At 48.3% G+C, this 19,305-nt stretch overlaps 1 long non-coding RNA gene across 3 annotated transcripts; it reads left to right on the top strand.

The window, feature by feature from the left end:
• The first annotated feature begins 1,907 nt into the window (after nt 1-1,907).
• Nucleotides 1,908-18,993, top strand: LOC133369711 (uncharacterized). Of its 3 annotated transcripts, XR_009758958.1 has the most exons (6): nt 1,908-2,123; nt 3,120-3,277; nt 6,179-6,307; nt 9,168-9,289; nt 16,311-16,430; nt 18,884-18,993. It is a non-coding gene; the product is annotated as an uncharacterized LOC133369711 (long non-coding RNA). The 3 variants fall into 3 exon arrangements; XR_009758960.1 differs by lacking the exon at nt 3,120-3,277 and having other exon boundaries at nt 1,914-2,123; XR_009758959.1 differs by lacking the exons at nt 1,908-2,123; nt 3,120-3,277 and adding an exon at nt 3,285-4,831.
• Nucleotides 18,994-19,305: the final 312 nt, after the last annotated feature.

The following is a 19,305-nucleotide window of genomic DNA, read 5'->3' as shown; positions in this document are numbered from 1 at the left end:
CTCAGGGGTATAAGAGAAGATGAAGACTTCTTAGACAGAACACAGGAACAACAACATCAAAGAGAAGTACAAGAGGTGTTGAGGAGAAGAAAAACAAAGTGGAAGAAACTCTGGAAAAGCTAGAAGACACTCTGCACCAGTGGAACTATGGAACCGCTTTCAGGCACTTGAGGATGAGACTGGAGGACAGCCTGCAGAGGAAGAATTACTGGAGACCCAGTGGGACAGTGAGCGAGAGGCTGAAGCTCAGTCAAGCTGAGGCAGTGAAACGACACCCTACAACAACAAGAAGAGAGGAAGAATAGCAGTGGGAGACTTCCTACTGCAGGGGATTGAAACTCAGGTATGCAAAAGGACAGATAAGAGATGTGACGGAAGGCTTGTCATCACTCATAAAACCCACTGACACATATCCCTTTCTTCTCATCCATGATACTGTCAAGTGGAGCTACAAAGAAATTATGCCAGACTTTGAAGCTCTAGGAAGAAAACTCAAGGGATTTGGGGCCCAGATAGTTTTGTCGTCCATCCTTCTGGTACTTAGGAGTGGAAAGGGAAAGAAAAATACTCCGGGTGAATGACTGGCTACGAAGGTGGTGCAAGAGATTTGGATTCTGGGACCATGGGCTACACTAATCATACAGTTGCAAAAAAAAACACAAAAAACCCTGAATGAACTGTAAATGCAAAATTCCCCTAAGAAGCTGAATCTTTGATTACAATATTGTAGAGCTGCTGTTGATGAGATGTCTGGATTATCTCTGGTTTCATTACTTCCTCAAAACTAATTTAGAAACGATTAATTTCTCATGGTTGGCAACTATATTGTATTGCTATTTCTATTAACAACATCCACAGTTTATTATCTTGTTCTCAGGTCCCACTGATATCGTCTATGGTTTTTCAGCCACTGTTGAACACCCCCAGGCTTCTGCCAGGAAGAATTGTCCTCCCCCACACCCCCACCCTGCCTTCCACAGCATCCAAGGATTGTGGCACCTACTTCCTTCACTGGGCCCATCCAGATGCAAGCCCCTCAGAATTCAACAGGATTTACTCTCAAGTGAGTATACACAGCAGGATTACAGCCTTACAGCACAATCCATATCTACACAAAAGTAAGTCCCATGGAGTTCATGGATGGTCTTTCATCTAGTCCCCCATAGGGGTGGGGAGCAGAGAAAGTTGCTTTGCTTTGGATTTTAACCTAAGTCTGCATAATTTGCACTTCCCAAATTCGAAGACCAAAATGCCACTATCCTTCGGCCTTTGCCCTTTTGCAATGCCGTTCTCCAACCAAATGGTGTGTGCAAGATGCATCTGATAGGGGAAAGTATGTGTAAAAGTGCATAGACTGGTGAATAGGGATGGGTGAGAAAATCTATTCAGTTCACATTTCAAGCCAAATCTATCAAATTTGCACTTTCCAAAATGATATGAGAACGGAAACACGGCCCTCCTTTGAAATTTGCGTTTATTTGAATTTCGCATTGCACTTCGCCAAGCAAACCACGTTTACAAAACTGTGTCTGTTGGGGAAAGTGTCCATAAAAATTAACATGTGAAAATAACATACAAAACTGTGTTATATGATAAGAAATTGCTTGCCAAAATGTGTGTATTAGTCAAAACTGTCTACAAAAATGTGTTTTATTAGGAGAAATCTGCACTAAAATGCTGGAGAATTCTCATGAGGATTTCTAAAAAACCACAAATTACTGCACAAATGTGGAGAACTGCCATTTCAGACTGGGGGAGAACTGGGAGAACTGAAACTGACAGATCTTTCCATCCCTACTGGTGAAAGCAGCATACAGAATTGCACCCTATTAAGTAAAATTGGATTCAAAACTGTGTATTTAGGAGAGATGCACCGTTTGCGAGGGCCTGCAAAGGGAATCGGGCCAGCTGGTGCGCAAGTGTTGTGTGTGCGCGCGCGCCTGAGCCAAGGGATGCCGCCCGAGGCGTCTGTTGATGGCAACCAGGGACCGGGCCCAGGCGACGGCACCACGGCTGCCTCGGCAGAGCCCGGCAGAGCGGCGGCATCCTCTCTCCCCGCCGGGGGGCTTGCCTGCAGGAGCTCCTCTGCGCTCGGGCGTCCGCGCAACTGTGGGGCGACCCAGGTAGGCGCTGGGCCAGCCGGCGGCTTTACCTCCGAGCGGGGTGGCGGGCCGCAGCGAGAAGAGGCGGCAACCCCGGGCGAAGGTGAGGCGGGGAGAGCGCCCGGCGCGTCCCCCGCTGCCGCCCCAGCCCTCGGAGGAGGTGTCCGGGGCGCGCGACAGCCCGGGGGGCCGAGCCCGGGGCGACCGTCCACGCGGCGGGCGCGGCTGCAAGAGGCGCTCCGGGCCCCTCCGAGCCGCCTCCCCGCACCCCCCTCCCCGCGCCAGGGACCCTCGCTCAGCTGCCCTCCCGGTGGCGCGCCTTAGGAAACGGCGCCCAGGCCCCGCGTCGCTGCCTTCAAGCGCGCCGCCCTGCGGGGGGTGTAGAGCTCCCTGGCGCAGCGCAGGGAAACCTGCCGGCGCCCGCCGCCTTCTCTGGCGTAGCTTGGGCCACTGGGCTGCCGCCCCTCACGAGGCTTCTTTGGCGGGCCAGGCGGCGGCGGCGGCGGGCCGGTGCGCTCCCTGCTTCTGCTTCTTGTGCGTTGACCGCCGAGGAGGAGGAGAGGTGCCGGCGATGCGTCCGGCCTCCTTGGGCGCCAAAATCCCTTGACTGCGCTCGAGGCTCTTCAGCACCACCGCTGGGGAGGAGTCGCCGTGTAGTGCCCCACCTCAGGCTGGAAAGGAGCTTTGGCCAGCTCCAGTGAGCACATAATTACAAGTTAAATGTTTTTTAAATTGCAAGCCAAAGAACAAAACTACGCTGCTCTCTGTCGCTTGCTCGCCTTCTAAGGTTCCACCCTTGGTGCGCTCCAGATGCCGGCGGGCGACAGCTCTGTGGACTCGTCAGCCCAGCCGCGTGCTGCGGCCGATGGGAGCTTCATCCCAAAACATCTGGGGGCTTCCCAGGTTGGGCTAGCAGGACCTCCTCTCGCTCACCTCCTTGGTGGTCCGCTGGGCAGCTTCCATGCCGGGCATTTACACACTGGGAGTGGCTCTGCTTTGTCTGCTCTCTTTTGACAGGGCAAACCGATGAAACCGATTATCTAGATCCATTTCAATCGGGGTTCAGGCCTGGCCATGGCACTGAAACTGCCCTGGTTGATGACATCTGTCGGGAGAGAGACGGGGAGTGCAACCCTGCTTGGTCTCCTTCTCTCAGTGGCTTTCAGCACTATCAGGTGAATTTGGTTGTGTACACCACTTAGAGAGTTTTCTGATTAAGCAGTGTATAAATCTTTCTAGATAAAAGTAGAATAAATAAAAATTGCATGCTTAGGAGAATTGCCCCTCCCCCATACATATGGCCATGTCACGCCCACTGCCATAGATGGAACAAAGCTGGGAACGTCAACTGGTCCAAAATGCAGCGACCAGATAGGGTTCCATTTAGAACTCATATAACCCATATTTTAGCACAGCAGCATTGGTTGCCAGTTCATTTCCGGGCCCAATTCAAGGTGTCCACACTAGTCTTTAAAGCCCTTGAGATCAGAGAGAGAGGGCTTTTTGGGTAGTTCTGCCGCCTTCAGAAGTTTGGGGGGATGGTGGTGGCCTGGGAGAGGGCCTTCTCTGTGGCAGCCCCTAAGTTGTGGAACTCCTTGCTCACAGAGGTGTGCCTGGCACCTTCATTATACAGTTTTCAGCGAATGTGGAAGATACACTTCTTCATCCTGGCTTGTAACACCTGAGATGTATATTTTTGGTGATGTGGTTTTAGGTTGTTTTTAACTGTTTTTAATGATTTAAAACTGTTGTTATCTGCTCTGGGACTTTTAAATAATTTAATACATTTTAATAATTAGAATAATAAGCACTCATAATAATCTGAGCTGTGTATGGCTGTACAGTTAAATTTAGCATTGAAAATAAGGAGAAAAGCACATCAGTGATCTCAAGTCTGATTCTCAAGCGGTTGTCCAGGACACTGAGACCAAGTTAATCTTGTGTCCTTCTAAGTCCAGGACCTTCTCCTCTGGCTGGCAGCTGCTTGTGAAGGACTCAGGAAGAGAGCAGCCAGTCATGCCACTGGCTACCTGAGATTCTCCTCTACTAAGTGGTGGCCTTCAAACAGCAGAGGTGCCCACCCTGTTAAGCCACTCCCAACACAACTTCCCTCAGCTCCGCCTACCCAAGCTCCTCCTTCCTTCTCCATTCTTTCTCTGCCTCCAGAAGTCCTCCGATCAGCCATGATAGGTAAATGGAGCCTCCATGTTCAGGCAGTCTACCTCTGGTTATTGGGAACAAACTACAGGGAAATGTTCTTGCTCTCATGCCTTGCTTGTGGGCTTCCCAGAGGCATTTGGCTGGCTCGTGTGACAAACAGGATATTGGGCTCAGTGGAAACAAATGACTTAGCCAATGAAGCAAACAGAGTGCAAGGCAATGGCGGGATCTGAACCTCAACCCCCTGTGAGGCCCTCCTGGAGAAGGGACACCTTAAAGGCTTCAGAGGCCATGATCTCCAAGGGGGGAATATGCTCAAATCAAGCCAAACCAAGCAAGCCAAGTGCTGCTACTCACAATGTGTTGAGTTTTCACCGCAGATACAGGATCAGGCCCCCAACTCTCCCTGCCCTCCCTGCGGTACCATCACCGCTCCCTAGCTGGTGCACCCCAGTAGCCCCTTTGGTGTTTGGGGTGTGTCAGGTCCAGGGCTCTGCTGCTGGCCTCTTCGCAAGATAGGACACCTGAGGACACCTCCTCCCAAATCTGAGGCTGGATTCATACAACAGGTGATCCCGTTTCCTGTCTTTCCTTGCTTGATAATTTCTGCATTTGCTTTGATCTTTCGCATGACATAAAAGCCACTTCTGGAAATGTAGAGGAATGTAGGGGACATTTACTGCTCATTTCCGTGTGAATTGCTTCCAGAAAAAAACTGCCTGCAAATGAACCCAGAAAATCATGGGCATAAAGGGACGAAATGTGGGGAGGCTTACAGTTCTTTCCCGCTGTATTCAGGGAGGCTCACGGGAGAACCAAAGTGCGCATGTGTGGAAAGGGGGGGTAGCGACGTGTCCAGCGAAGGTCATCGTTGGGTCACATCACGCCCACTGGTGCGAATGAAATTGAGCGTGACGTGGTGGTATGTTGGACAACAAGCCACCACTCCATTCCTGCAGCGTGGAAAGAGCATCAGCAATCGGGACAGAAGCACTGCCCTTATGATCAGTCGGACTAATGCAATAAATGGCATGTCTGGATGCAGCCTGTCCCATAGGGTGGGACACCATGGGGGTCTTCTCTCAGGGTTCCTTGTAGTGGGGCTGGTGGGGGGTAAGGGTTGCCTCTGCTCCTCTTTCTCCCTCTCCGAGGAGCGACTTCTCCTTCACTTAGGCACACCTCTTGCTCTGGGCTATTTAAGCTCCATCAGGCCCAGGTACTGGCTGCTCCCTGTCTTGGCTCCTGGTGGATTGGGGCCTCTTCCTGCCAAAGCTGTTCTACTCGAGGTGATCCCCAGCGGATCCTCACAACCCAAAACCTCCCCTTTGCCTCTTTGATGCTGCAACACAATGCCTGCTTTACAGAAAGGCAAAGTGAGAATAGGTCAACTAGCCCAAGGTCACACAAACGAGTGCAGGCAGAGGCCAAGTCTGAATCCCACTCATCAACCGTCCCCACCCCTCCCCCAATCAAATCCCTTTCCATTAATGTACCTGTTCTGAAAGTTCAGAGCCAGAGGGGGTACCTGTCTGAAATGTCGAGTGTGGCCTACAGATTTCCTTAGCCCCAATGAATTTGGCAAAACAGTCACACGGCAGAATGAATTATACCAGATCAGAGAAATTATGCTGATTTGCATAATATACGCAGATTTCGGAAAGTAGCTTTCATTGGTGCAGAATTTGGGCCACTCCACCCTGTTGCAGAATTTCAGGCATGGTGGAGCTCTCAAACTGCCCTTGTAGTGAATTCTCTCTTGCTCTCGTGCCTCTAGAATTGCATTCTCACTAAACTGTCCTGTGCTAGGGATGCTTTCAGAACAGCATCATTTTTGGAACAAGTTTCTACAGTACTGGGAAGGGGCTGAGTCCACCTACCTATCCACTGACCTCTTTCGTGCTGACCTGTTTTGCTAGGTGCACTAGGAGAGCACACTGCTCAGGCACAATGTCTCTACAACTTGGCAACTGCTCACGGCCAGCTGAAAAACTATGACGTGGCAGAATTTTACTACCAGCAGGCACTGGAAGCTTTTGTGGCAGCAGGTAAGAGACAATATGAAATCCATGGGTGCATCCAGTCCAGTGCCCACCAGTTGCCTTGGACTCCAGCTACCATCAACCCCAGCCAGCATGACCAATAGTCAGGGGTGATGGGAGTTGTGGTCCAAACATGTGGAGGGCACCAGGTTGGGGGAGGCTGGTCTGCTTGGATTGGCCAGGGCTCGCCAGGGACTCAAGCAGAGAAGGGGCTCCCTGGGAGACCCCAACCTGCCTCTTCTCCTGGCCCACCCCTGCCAACGCTCTGCCCATTTTGGTGCCTAGTGCCCATTGCAGTATCCATCCTCCACTGTCCCTTCTGCCTGCTGGGGTACCCACACGGATGTAGAGAAAGCCAGTGGCCGCCATGCATGCGCAGACATGGTGGAGTGAATCAAGGAGTGACAAACACCAATCAAGGCAAGACGTTCTCTGGGCGCCATGCTGGAACTGCAGCTGGCCTCCCCACGGAACAGCAGGAAGAAATAAATCCATTTAAAATCCAATAACCATAAAACAAATATAAAACAGTTGCAAAACAGCTTAAAGTGGCATGCTTCTGAATTTTGTGTTGGGTGAGTGAAGTTCCTTATCATTTGAGGTTGCAGTCCTGTGCAGGCTTCTCTGTTTGAATACATTGGGATTTGCTTCTGAGTAAACATGCATAGGATTGCTCTATAAATATCTGTATAGGTTGTGTAAATAATAATTAGCATCTTTCATATATATGCGTATATAAATATTTCTTCATACTATGTCTTAATATGTATCTAATTTCACACTATGTTTGAATATTATTTCCTCTACATTTTAAGTGTGCCCTTCTTCCTTGGGGTGGTCATGGTTCCCCTCTGTTGTTTTCACTCTGAGGGGCAGATTAGACGGAGAGATGGTGAGTAGCCCATGGTCACCCAGTAAACTTTATAGCTCATTTTCATTTAAAAAAATTAATTAAAACAATTTACATTTAGGCAAAGTTTATGAAGTAATGCAAATCCACATAATACATTTAAAGCACATTCAACTCTCATTTAAAGTGCATGACTTCCCCCAAAGAATCCTGGGAAGTGTAGTTTTCCCCCTCACAATTATGGTTCCCACCACCCTTAACAAACTATAGTTCCCATGATTCTGTGGTGGGATTCATGTCTTTAAAATGTATGTTGAATGTCCTTAAAATGCATGATGTGGATCTGCCCTAACAACATCTACTCAGAAGTAAGTCCTGTTGAGTTCTGTGGGATTTAGTCCCTTAGCAAGTATGCTTAGAATTGTAGCCTTCAGGGGCATCCAGCTTTACTCTTGAGTGCTCCCATCTAACATCTCCACATCCCTAGGCTCCTTTCTTCCTACAATGGCCTTCTGGTGACTGGCCTGGCCTGAGGGCACTTAAACCTTCTTGCCAGAAGCAAGTAGGCTCAATTAAATGTTCCCTACCCAGGCTCCCTAATGATCCGTCACTTCAGCTGGACCTGGAAACACCCTCATTTAGCTAAGATTTCTATCTTAATATGCAATTGGAGAATTTTGTTTGTTTAAGTGGTATGCTCCAAGCAACTGTGGCTGATGCTTAGCATATTATGCTTAATGACATCACTAGGGGCCACCCCATGACATCACTAGGGCCCACCTCTGAAATCTCAAGGTTTGGGATGCTTCTGATCTGGCAACCCTAGTGTAGTCCCCCACCTAAATTTAAACCAAAGCTGTCCCTGGCCACATCCACACCAGGCCCTTATTTCACTTTAGACAGTCATGGCTTCCCCCAAGGAATCCTGGGAAGTGTAGTTTGTGAATGGTGCTGAGAGTTGTCAGGAGATGCCCTATTCCCCTCATACAGCTACAATACCCAGAAATCTCTGGGAAGAGGAGCTGACTGTTAAACCACTCTGGCCACTGGAGCTGTATCAGGGGTAGAGGAGTCTCCTAACAACTCTCAGCACCCTTCACAAACTACACTACCCAGGATTCTTTGGGGGAAGCCATGACTGTCTAAAGTGAAATAAAGGTCTGGTGTGGCCCCTGATTAGCCAAGCCAAACTGCTATGAGTCTGGCTTTTAGAACACTGAGAGTTGGTTCTTACTGAGCATGCCTGCTCCATCATAGACTCCAATATTAATTTTCTTAAATCAATTAAAAATCAGCCATCCATTTTTTAACTTTTAAACTGTAGAAGATGAAGGTCAGAGTATGGGGCAAGGTCAGTAACAGGATTACAGGTACTCTGTGAACATGGCTGATTTTAATTAATTTCAACAAATTATGAGACCACTGACAGAAAGAAATACACAGGCATCTGGATCCCCTCCCCCTCTTGTTTAATACTTTAAACTCTGGATTCTCTCCGAGTGTTTTGTGTATCGCCATGAAAACTTAGAGGCTTGTTAAGGAAAAGTTTCTGAGTTCCGGACTATAAGTTTGTAAAGTTTTGTTTTGAAATGAGCTTATGGGGAGCATCAGAATGGCATGGGGGCTTACTATCAATGTAACATGGCAGAATTTGAAAAATCCATGCTGGCTATAGCATACAGCGACTCCTGTCATGGCTGTATAATTAAGAATGTTGCTTTTATTCTTCTTTCTCCAGAATGGACAGTGCCTGCTGTTTGATAAGGAAAAAATACATTTTTCTCCTTACTTGTAACTGGTCAGCTTGGCACCTTTTCGCTCGGCATGCTTTTCGCTTTTCAAGGTAGCACAGCTCCTTTGCAAGCCAAAGAGCTGAGCTGCGTGTTGCGAAGGGAAGAGATTGCAAACTGCCCTGGAGGCCAGCCAAGAAGCGAAGCGCCTTCCCCCTCCACCCCCCTGGCTCCATCTGGGGCTGTTGGGTCCTTGAGCTTTGGGTCTCTGTGCTCCTTCCTCCAGGTGACTCATATGGCGAGGCGCTGGTCTGCGAACAGCTGGGCACATCACATCTCTGCCAGGACCGCTTTGATCAGGCCACCCATTACTACAAACAAGCCCTGGGTCTGTTTGAAAAGTCAAAGGTACATCTCTGTTTGCCCGCCTTGTTTGCTTTGTAGTGCACACAGAGGAGGAGGAGGAAGGCCTTTGGTACAGCATCAGGAAACTGTCTTGACTCTCTCTCCCCTTCACTCTTGTATGTGCAGAGCCTTCACCCCCACCCCTGTTTATTTCAAGGGGCTTCTACAGCTCTCGCAACCACAGAAGAAGACTGCACTATGTGGTAGCTGCTTTAGAAAAGCGTCCTTTCCAGGGTTTCCAATGCTTTGTCCAACTGGAGTTCAGAGCTTAAAAAGTGGGGAGGGTCAGCCTTCACACATACCCGTACTGGGGGGACATAAGAACATAACATGAGCCCTGCAGCAAAGGGCCAGCTAGTGCAGAATCCTGTTCTCTTAGTGGCCAACCAGATGCCCGTTATGCAAGGCCGGCATCAGACTGCAGGGGCCGTAGTGCACAGTGCACTGATGCAGCGCCACAGGAAGTTGCGTGGCCAACCTGCACCAGCAGTGGAGGGGTGGTTGGGAGGGTGGCTGTTACTCCACGATCCATGTCAGCATCAAGTACTAGCACAAATTGCGGAGTGGGAGCTGCACTGCCCAGCACCAGCACCAGGGCCCCCACTCAGCACCAGGGGCCCTCAGCCAGTGCCCAACCTGGCTGCCCGCTGGCGCCAGGCCAATGGCAGATTATGGAAAGCCCGTAAGCAGGACCTGAGGGCAGCAGCAGCAGCAGCAGGAGCTCTCCCCACTTGTGAATTCCGGCAACTGGTATCCAGAGGGCCATTGCCTATTCTCACGCGTGCATGTAGAATCAGTGGAGCAGTGGCAAGCGGAAGAGCTTAGCAGGACAACCCCACAGCTGCGCCCCCCAAGGAGGGGCCAGTAGTGCAGGTAGCTGTGTTGATTATATATATGCATGCATAGATATAACACATGCACATATGCACATAAACACACGCACACAATAAATAGCAGCTACCCAAAGCATAATACCCCATTGTATTATTTGCCTAGTTGACTAGGATTGTGTTACTGCAATCATATGAATGGTTAACAGGGAGTAAGCTGCGTTGAACTCAGTGGTGCTTATTTCTGGCTCTATTGATTCAAGTTGTAAAATACATTGAGGTTTCAAATGAAAGATCTCTAGCCAGCTGAAATGCAACGATTAGCTTTTAATTAGAAGTGCAAAGTGTTGTCATTTGAACTGCTATTGTGTGAGGTAAGAACTCCATCCAAGGAATGGATAGAAGGATCGAGCCTTGGCTTGATGATTTTCCTCATCCTCTGACTTCCCTCTAATCTGTCACAAACAAACTTGAAAGCCTCCTTATCGCTTCATCCATTTGCCCAGCGAATCAGTTGCCTTGGCACTTTGCAGATGACGTCATTTCTCTGCTCTGGAAAAAGCCCCAGAGTTGCGCTCCCACATTCTGTAGCGCTACAGCATTGTGTAAAATATGGTACAGTACAGTGAGATCATTCTAGAGAGTCCCTCCCCCACCCCTGACAAAGCAGCATTTTCCCCCTGAAGTACCTGCAGTGGCTCAGAGGGCCTCCAGGGAGTAATTGCTCGTCAGTCAAAGGGCGGATCAGGGAATAGGGATCCAACTTGTGCTGGATGGGGTTACACTCCCCCTGAAATCACAGGTTCGCAGTTTGGGAGTTCTCCTGGACTCGGCCTTGAACCTGGAGGGACAGGTCTCTGCTGTGGCCGGGAGTGCCTTTGCTCAACTAAGATTGGTACGCCAACTGCGCCCGTTCCTTGACCTGTCAGACTTGACTACGGTGACACATGCCTTAGTTACATCCCGATTGGACTACTGTAATGTGCTCTACGTAGGGCTGCCCTTGAAGACTGCTCGGAAACTTAAACTGGTACAAAGAGCCGCAGCCAGGATGTTAACTGGAGCTGGGCTCAGAGAACATACAACCCCGCTGTTGTACCAGCTCCATTGGCTTCCAATCTGTTTCCGAGCACAATTCAAAGTGCTGGTTTTAACCTATAAAGCCCTATACGGCTTAGGTCCAGGCTATCTGTTAGATCGTGTCTCCCTGTATGACCCTGTCCGAGCTTTGAGATCATCTGGTGAGGCCCTACTCACTATTCCATCTTTCTCACAAGTTTGCTTTGTAAAAACACAGAATAGGGCCTTTTCAGTGGCTGCCCCTAGACTGTGGAATTCCCTCCCTAGCGAGGTTCGACTGGCTGCCTCACTTTCATCCTTTCGTGCCCAGGTGAAGACTATTTTATTTAGACGGGCTTTTAACTGATATTGTCATATTTTTTAACTTATTGTTGATTTAATTCATTTTAACTGTTTTAAATTGTATATTACTTGTTTAACTGATTATGGTTTTTATCTGTAAGCCGCCCTGAGTTCTTTGGAAATAGGGCGGGGTATAAATATTTTAAATAAATAAAATAAAAAATAATAATAATTCTGCCGCATGTGGAGAATTGCAGTGCTCAGGTCAGAGACCGGCTTGCAGGACAGTCGTTTGCATTGCTTCTCTTGCATGCCCTTATCATGTGGAGGTTCATGGAGGACGCAGACTCACTTCAGAAAGGGGGGGCAAGCTGGGCATGGATGGAGACTGAAGACTATCTCAGAGAAATCAGCAAAAGTCAGATTCACATGGCAAGGCAGTGAGATGACCTTCAGCATATACAACAAACAAACTCTCCGTCAAAAGTTTTGGAATCTTTTCGAGACTTTTCTTTTTTCCCCTGGAAATGGTTCTCCAAGCAAGCCTTTCCTTTTCCCCAGTTTGCTCACCCCATATGCAGTTCTTCCCCCCCCAGAATTTTCAGTGTGTTACATAACTGCCTTCACTCCAGATGAGTGTATTTTGCAACAGCTACCTGGAGAAAATCATTTTTGTCTGCGAATTAATTACCCCACAAAGTGATGTGATGCGAAAGGCAGATTGTCTCTTGAGCGGAAGGCGCTCCTATGGATTTGACAGAGAGGGACGAGAACATCACAGAGGTGCTTCTCTCAAGTTCTGCTATAGAGACTCTAGGAGACAGGCATTTCTAGAAAAGACCAATCTCCACGCAGAAGGCGGTGGGCATCGTGCCTGCCCTTTCAGAGAAAAGGGGAGGGGCTCCCCCTTCTGCAAAGAGGAGGCCTTAAAAAATGGTTGAAAGGACAGCTTTGCAGAAAGGCTGGTGGCAGTGGGACAACTTGATTTGGCATGTCCCCGTTCTTCAGCTGAAGCTGTGATCTGGAGATCAGAGCCCGGAAGTGCAAACAGACAAAAGGGGGAATAAAATGTTCAAACTGCTATTGCTGCAACTGGGAGCCCCCTGGCCATTCAGGAGGGACTTCCCCCACCCTCGTTTTGATGTTAATCAAATCATTCCCTTCATTTGCCTTCTGGTGTCCCAAAAATATCGGCAGCAAGATGAGCCCACTTCCAAGACCGGTTTCGCCTCTGAAGTTGAAAGAAGAGCAAATATGAGGCCTGGTCCCTGGGGAGAGCATCAGTGGGTTTGTGGTTCTCAGTCCCTTAAGTGTAAGCCCTGGTTTTTTAACCAGATCAGAGGTGCAGAAGCAGCTTGAATAGAGTCTGGCACCCCAAAAGTTGCACCCCAGATCATACGTCTGTGTCATCCAGAAATTGCATTCTCTAAGGAACTGCAGATAAAAAACCGAGGGCCAGCTTTGCCCTCCTCCTGGAGAGGAAGAATCAACACTGAACTCTCATTTAATTTCTTTTTATATATTGATCTATAGCATTTTATAGGAAAGTGTTAAGAGGGATCAGTTCCCTCCCAATTGCCATTATAGCAAACAAAGCAGAGATTTATATGCAAGTAGTTAAAAACAGTTTAAATACCCAGGAGGACAACAAACTTTACAATGATAGAAGAATCATTAAATGAAAAAAAAAAAGCCAGTGAACAAAACTGGTTTAATGAGGAGAGACCAAAGTAGCAAATGCAATTGGGCCATTTGTCACAGGCCAGATTCTTTGACAGGGAGGCCCTTTCCCACATCGGATGGGATCTATCGCTGCCATCTCCGGCAGGCAAGTAAGGAGGCGGCAACTGTTGCATTGTTCAGGATGGTGCACCAGAGTCTACCAGGGGAGGAGAAGAAAGCCAGCCTTAGAAATGCTTTCACCAGAACTTCCTTACAGAAACAGATCAAGGCCCATAATAATCTAGCATCCCAGTTCCCATAGTGGCCAGACAGATGCTGCTGGGAGCCTTAGGAGCAGAACACAGGGAAGAGGCTCAGCCCAGCTCAGTGGGCGAACACATCCTTGACATGCATCCTGGGCTCCTGCTGGGAGGAAGGGCGGGATATAAATCAAATAATAAATAAAAATCAATCAATCAACAATAATGCAGAAGCCTCCCCCCCCATTCCTAGCATCTCCAGATAGGGCTGGGGAAGATTTCATCTCAAACCTGGAGAGCTCTTGTCAGTCAGTGTTCCCCAGGGGTGGGGAGCCGGTGGCCTTTCAGATGCTGTTGAGCCTGCTGGCTGGAGCTGATGGGAGTCCCACAACAACTCTAAGGCTCCCTGCTCCCTGTCCCTGGTGGTGAGTTAGATGGACCAGTGACCTGACTTGGTACAAGGCAGTTTTCCTGTTCCTAAACTTCCCTGCTGTTTCCCCCAGAACCTGGTGTTCAGAGGTGGACTACCTCTGCACACAGAGGTTCTGTTTAGTTAATAGAGGCTGATTAAATCACCCCAGTAGCCAGAGTAGCCAATATGGTGTCCTCCAAATGTTGCTGGACTCCATTTCCCATTAGCCCCAGGCAGCACAGCCAGTTGCCCAGGTAGATGAGGGTCGTAGTCCAGCATCTGAAGGGCACCACATTGGCTACCCTTGGACTTGGACTTGACTGCAGCCCTTGACCTGCAGTCTGCTTCCACGAAAAATATTGCTTGTGTTGCTTGTTCAGGTGGCTTGGCCCTGAATAAGAGAGGGGGTGCTTGGCACAGAAGTTGCAGGAGTGCCAAGGAAGGAGGGGAAGAGGGAAGGGGGCATTGAGCAGGCCCTGTGCAGAGTGTGGCTGTCATGAATGCTGCCTAAATCACCACCAGTGCTGTTAGCATGCTTTACAGAGTCTCCAGGCCAGCCATCTCTTTGGCCATTTTCAGATTTGACCTGTGGCTCTTTGGAGACACATTGACATAATTGCCCAATGCAATCCAGCCTTTGGATGAACTCAGCTCAAGCTGGCTTGATGTTCCAAATGAGCCAGAAGTCACCATGTGAACCTGGCTGGAATAGAAAGATGGGAACTTATTAGAATTCTTTGAGAGTGTCAACAAGCATATAGATAGAGGTGATCCAGTGGACATAGTGTACTTAGACTTTCAAAAAGCGTTTGACAAGGTACCTCACCAAAGACTTCTGAGGAAGCTTAGCAGTCATGGAATAAGAGGAGAGGTCCTCTTGTGGATAAGGAATTGGTTAAGAAGCAGAAAGCAGAGAGTAGGAATAAACAGACAGTTCTCCCAATGGAGGGCTGTAGAAAGTGGAGTCCCTCAAGGATCGGTATTGGGACCTGTACTTTTCAACTTGTTCATTAATGACCTAGAATTAGGAGTGAGCAGTGAAGTGGCCAAGTTTGCTGACGATACTAAATTGTTCAGGGTTGTTAAAACAAAAAGGGATCGCGAAGAACTCCAAAAAGACCTCTCCAAACTGAGTGAATGGGCAGAAAAATGGCAAATGCAATTCAATATAAACAAGTGTAAAATTATGCATATTGGAGCAAAAAATCTTAATTTCACATATACGCTCATGGGGTCTGAACTGGTGGTGACCAACCAGGAGAGAGACCTCGGGGTTGTAGTGGACAGCACAATGAAAATGTCAACCCAGTGTGCGGCAGCTGTGAAAAAGGCAAATTCCATGCTAGGGATAATTAGGAAAGGTATTGAAAATAAAACAGCCAATATCATAATGCCGTTGTATAAATCTATGGTGCAGCCGCATTTGGAATACTGTGTACAGTTCTGGTCGCCTCATCTCAAAAAGGATATTATAGAGTTGGAAAAGGTTCAGAAGAGGGCAACCAGAATGATCAAGGGGATGGAGCGACTCCCTTACAAGGAAAGGTTGCAGCATTTGGGGCTTTTTAGTTTAGAGAAAAGGCGGGTCAGAGGAGACATGATAGAAGTGTATAAAATTATGCATGGCATTGAGAAAGTGGATAGAGAAAAGTTCTTCTCCCTCTCTCATAATACTAGAACTCGTGGACATTCAAAGAAGCTGAATGTTGGAAGATTCAGGACAGACAAAAGGAAGTACTTCTTTACCCAGCGCATAGTTAAACTATGGAATTTGCTCCCACAAGATGCAGTAATGGCCACCAGCTTGGATGGCTTTAAAAGAAGATTAGACCAATTCATGGAGGACAGGGCTATCAATGGCTACTAGCCGTGATGGCTGTGCTCTGCCACCCTAGTCAGAGGCAGCATGCTTCTGAAAACCAGTTGCCGGAAGCCTCAGGAGGGGAGAGTGTTCTTGCACTCGGGTCCTGCTTGCGGGCTTCCCCCAGGCACCTGGTTGGCCACTGTGAGAACAGGATGCTGGACTAGATGGGCCACTGGCCTGATCCAGCAGGCTCTTCTTATGTTCTTATGTTCTTATGAATGAATGGAGATTGAGCTGACCACAGAGTGCAACAGGCAAGCCAAAGCCTTGGAAAAAGTAGAGGGGAAGGTTTTGAGGTTCTCAGTAGAGTGGGAGCCTCTGGAGACAGAATCCTCAGGTTGGTTGGGAAATGGCAACCCTTGTCACTGTTGACCATAGGAAGTTGAACTTGGTCCATCTAGCTCAGTACTGGCAGCACTGACGCAGCAGCTGTCTGGGGTCTCAGGCAGGAGTCTTTCCCATCCCTGCCTAGAGTTGCTGGGAGTTGAACCTGGAACCTTCTGCATGCAAAGCACCTGCTCTACCACCAAACTGAGCAGCTGCAGCCCTCTTCCCTTCGGACCATCATGTTTGTCTCTCACACTGAGATATTTTGCATCTCTAGATTTTATTTTCTTCTCCCTTCCATCTATAGGAAACATCTGTAATCCCCCGAGAATGAATTTTGGAGAAACTAGCCAATGTTGCTAAGTATCAAACTAACAACCAGGATCATATTTCTCAAGACGATGGATTTGCAGATTCATCAACAGATGTAAGAATTGGGGGGGGGGGTGTTGGGGAAGCGGGCGGGCACAGGGGGATAAAAGGAGTGAATATTTCCAGAAATGCCAGGCCTACAAATCCCCTTTAATCTTCTCCTGCTGGCCCCAGCGTGTCTGGCTGGCACAAGACGTCCTTATTTATTTAATTCCCAACTTCCGTCCATTGAACTCCAACCACACCTGTTTAGCTAGACACCCCCGGCAAGCCACTGCTGTGTTTTGACCTCCTCTCCCTTTTCTTTGTCCTTGTACCTTAGTAAGATGGTGCGTGTGTGATTTGGGAACACAGGAACCTGCCTTGTACTCTTGCTCCACGTAGCTCAGTACTGTCTGTGCTGAGAGGCAGTAGCTCTCCAGAGCAGGGGTCTCTCTCCGCCCGGCCTGGAGGTGCTGCTGGGACTGAGCCTGAGGCCTCCTGTGTGTGCAGCCAGCGCTCGACCACTGAGCTACAGCCGCCCTTCCCCCAGTTTGCTTGTGCTGTTGTACTTCCGCCCCAAAGAGTCTCCAGAGCAGGGGAGGGGCACCTTTTCCAGCCCAAGGGCCGCATGCCTCCATGGGGAGCCTTCGGGGGGCCAATGGCAGGCATGCCAATGGCAGGCATGGCCAGAGGCAAACATGTGCAGAGCAAGGGAAGCATGTCTCTTATAGGGTTGCCAGGTTCAGGGTCTGAGAGTGATCCTGTATCTTTAGGAGAAGAGAAAGGCAGCCAAGTGCAGGTGTTCTTGCAACACTGTAATGAGAAAAACCACAAGGTGGAATTCTCCTTTCCCCCTGCACAACTTTTAAAGATACAAAAGACCTCTTGGAGGCTGGGCCTGGCAACCAAGAGGTCTTCTGTATCTTTACAAGTTGTGCAGGGGGAAGGGAGAATTCCACCTTGTGGTTTTTCCCATTACAGTGTTGCAAGAACACCTGCACTTGGCTGACTCTCTCTTCTCCTAAAGATACAGGATCACTCTCAGACCCTGAACCTGGCAACCCTAGTCTCTTACCTTTGCACAGTAGGCCACATTCCTCGACACCCAACATTCACACACTCTCCATCCTCCATCAAGACAAGCTAAAGGTGCTATCACAGTTCAGGGGCCGTTTCTGACCAGGCAAAAGTACTCGAGGAGATCCAGTGAGGGGGGAGGCCTGGAGAGAGGCCTGCGGTTCAGTGTCAGGGCCTAAAGATCCCCACCATTGCTCTAGGAATGAAATCTCCAACTGGATTTAGATTCATCCTTCCTCTAACCTGCAAACGTTTGGAAATGCACATGTGTGACCATCCAGATAAGTTCAGGACAGGCTGCTGCAAATAAAGGAAAGCAGAGAAGGGTGAGAAGGAGTCCCTTGAGCTGGGAGGAGTCTATTGATGCTAAAAGCCTCTTGCGTGCGCCATTTTCATCTGTGATGTGCTGGAGGGTAACGGAGACTCAGTTTGGTCCATCTTTATCAGTTTGCCATTTTTTGTTTTTTAAAAAGGCCACATTTGTGTGCATTTTCCCCCTAATGTACGCGTTCTTGTATGCATTTTTGGGCTGGAGAACTGCATCCCCAACTTCAGAGAAGGGTGATTCCAAAGGACACCTTTTTGCTTTTTGGTTCCTGTTATTAGTCCAGGAAGTGCCAATTAAGCAGGTTTGCCTTAAAATGCAAGCCAGGCGCATTTTCCCCCTGGCCTTGGTCAGGACCTTGGAGGGATCACACGTTGCAAGGACCAAGGATGTTGTCCGGACAGAGTCTTTGCTCTAAAGGATGAGATAGAGCCTCAAGGCCCTGATTTGGTTGCCCTTCTGAAGCTGTACTCCCCCAGCTATTTTTACTTCAAAGGCTTGTCCTTAGAAATATGTCAGATAAATTCAGCTCATTTTGTGGATCTATGGATCACTTGCTTTTCCAAAAGAGCAGAGAGCTGGGTTCCTGCTCTGTTTTTCCCCCCTAGCCTCCTCCACACCCCAGAATGTCCTCCCCCTGCAATGAACAGGAGCCGCGCAGTGCTGCTCCTATGGCCCATTCACTTCAGTAGAACTTGCAGAGGAGGACCTCTGGGGTTGTGCCTGATGTTAATTATCGAGAATGGGGGGAGCCATTTTGTGCCTTGCACACCAAAACATCTTGTTTTTAGAGATTCCTTAACAGTGTCTTAGAACGGTTAGATCATTTTTGTAGGGTTTACAACACACACACACGTTTCTCCAGAATATTCTTCCCCTTTTCAGTCTGTTATCTTTTCCCACCCTTGAAGGTGGATGCTCATTTTGAAAAGAGGGAAAAAAGTCAAGTTAATTGCCTGCCTAATTCTGTTCAGCTGACTATCCTAGTTTCTAAGCAATTAAGATTGTATTTCATGATTCTCGGCCATATTAAATTAATGTTTACAGTTCTGTGTGGTAAAGGAAAACATAATATGTTGTCATTTTAATTAAATTATTAATAAATGGCTTTGGTTCCACTTCAGATACCCATGTAATGAGGATATCGAGCCGTCCACGTCGTTCATCGGAATTTCTGGTGTATTTTTTGTCTCTAGTTGATGACACATGGAAATCCTCAGATTAAAATGTAAATTTCCCTCAATTTCCGACAGTCTTCTTGCCTCTTAAATGAATTTCCCTCCACATGTCCAAAGTCGGACCACTTGGCCAAGGAGAGGTTCTAGACCAATGTTTGCCCTCCTGGTGCCCTCCTGATGTTTTGTACTACAACTCCTATCAGCCCCAGCATCATATAGTTGTAGACCAATGTATCTGGAGGGCAGCAGGTTAAAAGAAGCTGACCTAAATTAAACTTTAGGTGGGAGGGAATGGATGTTTCCATTGTATTGCTTGTTCTTATGGAACTTTTATTGTTCTGAAAATTATGCCGTATTATTTAATCACA

This window comes from Rhineura floridana, chromosome 14 (genome assembly GCF_030035675.1).
Source record: "Rhineura floridana isolate rRhiFlo1 chromosome 14, rRhiFlo1.hap2, whole genome shotgun sequence".
NCBI classification, from domain to species: domain Eukaryota; kingdom Metazoa; phylum Chordata; class Lepidosauria; order Squamata; family Rhineuridae; genus Rhineura; species Rhineura floridana.
This window is presented reverse-complemented; position numbering and strand designations above follow the sequence as displayed.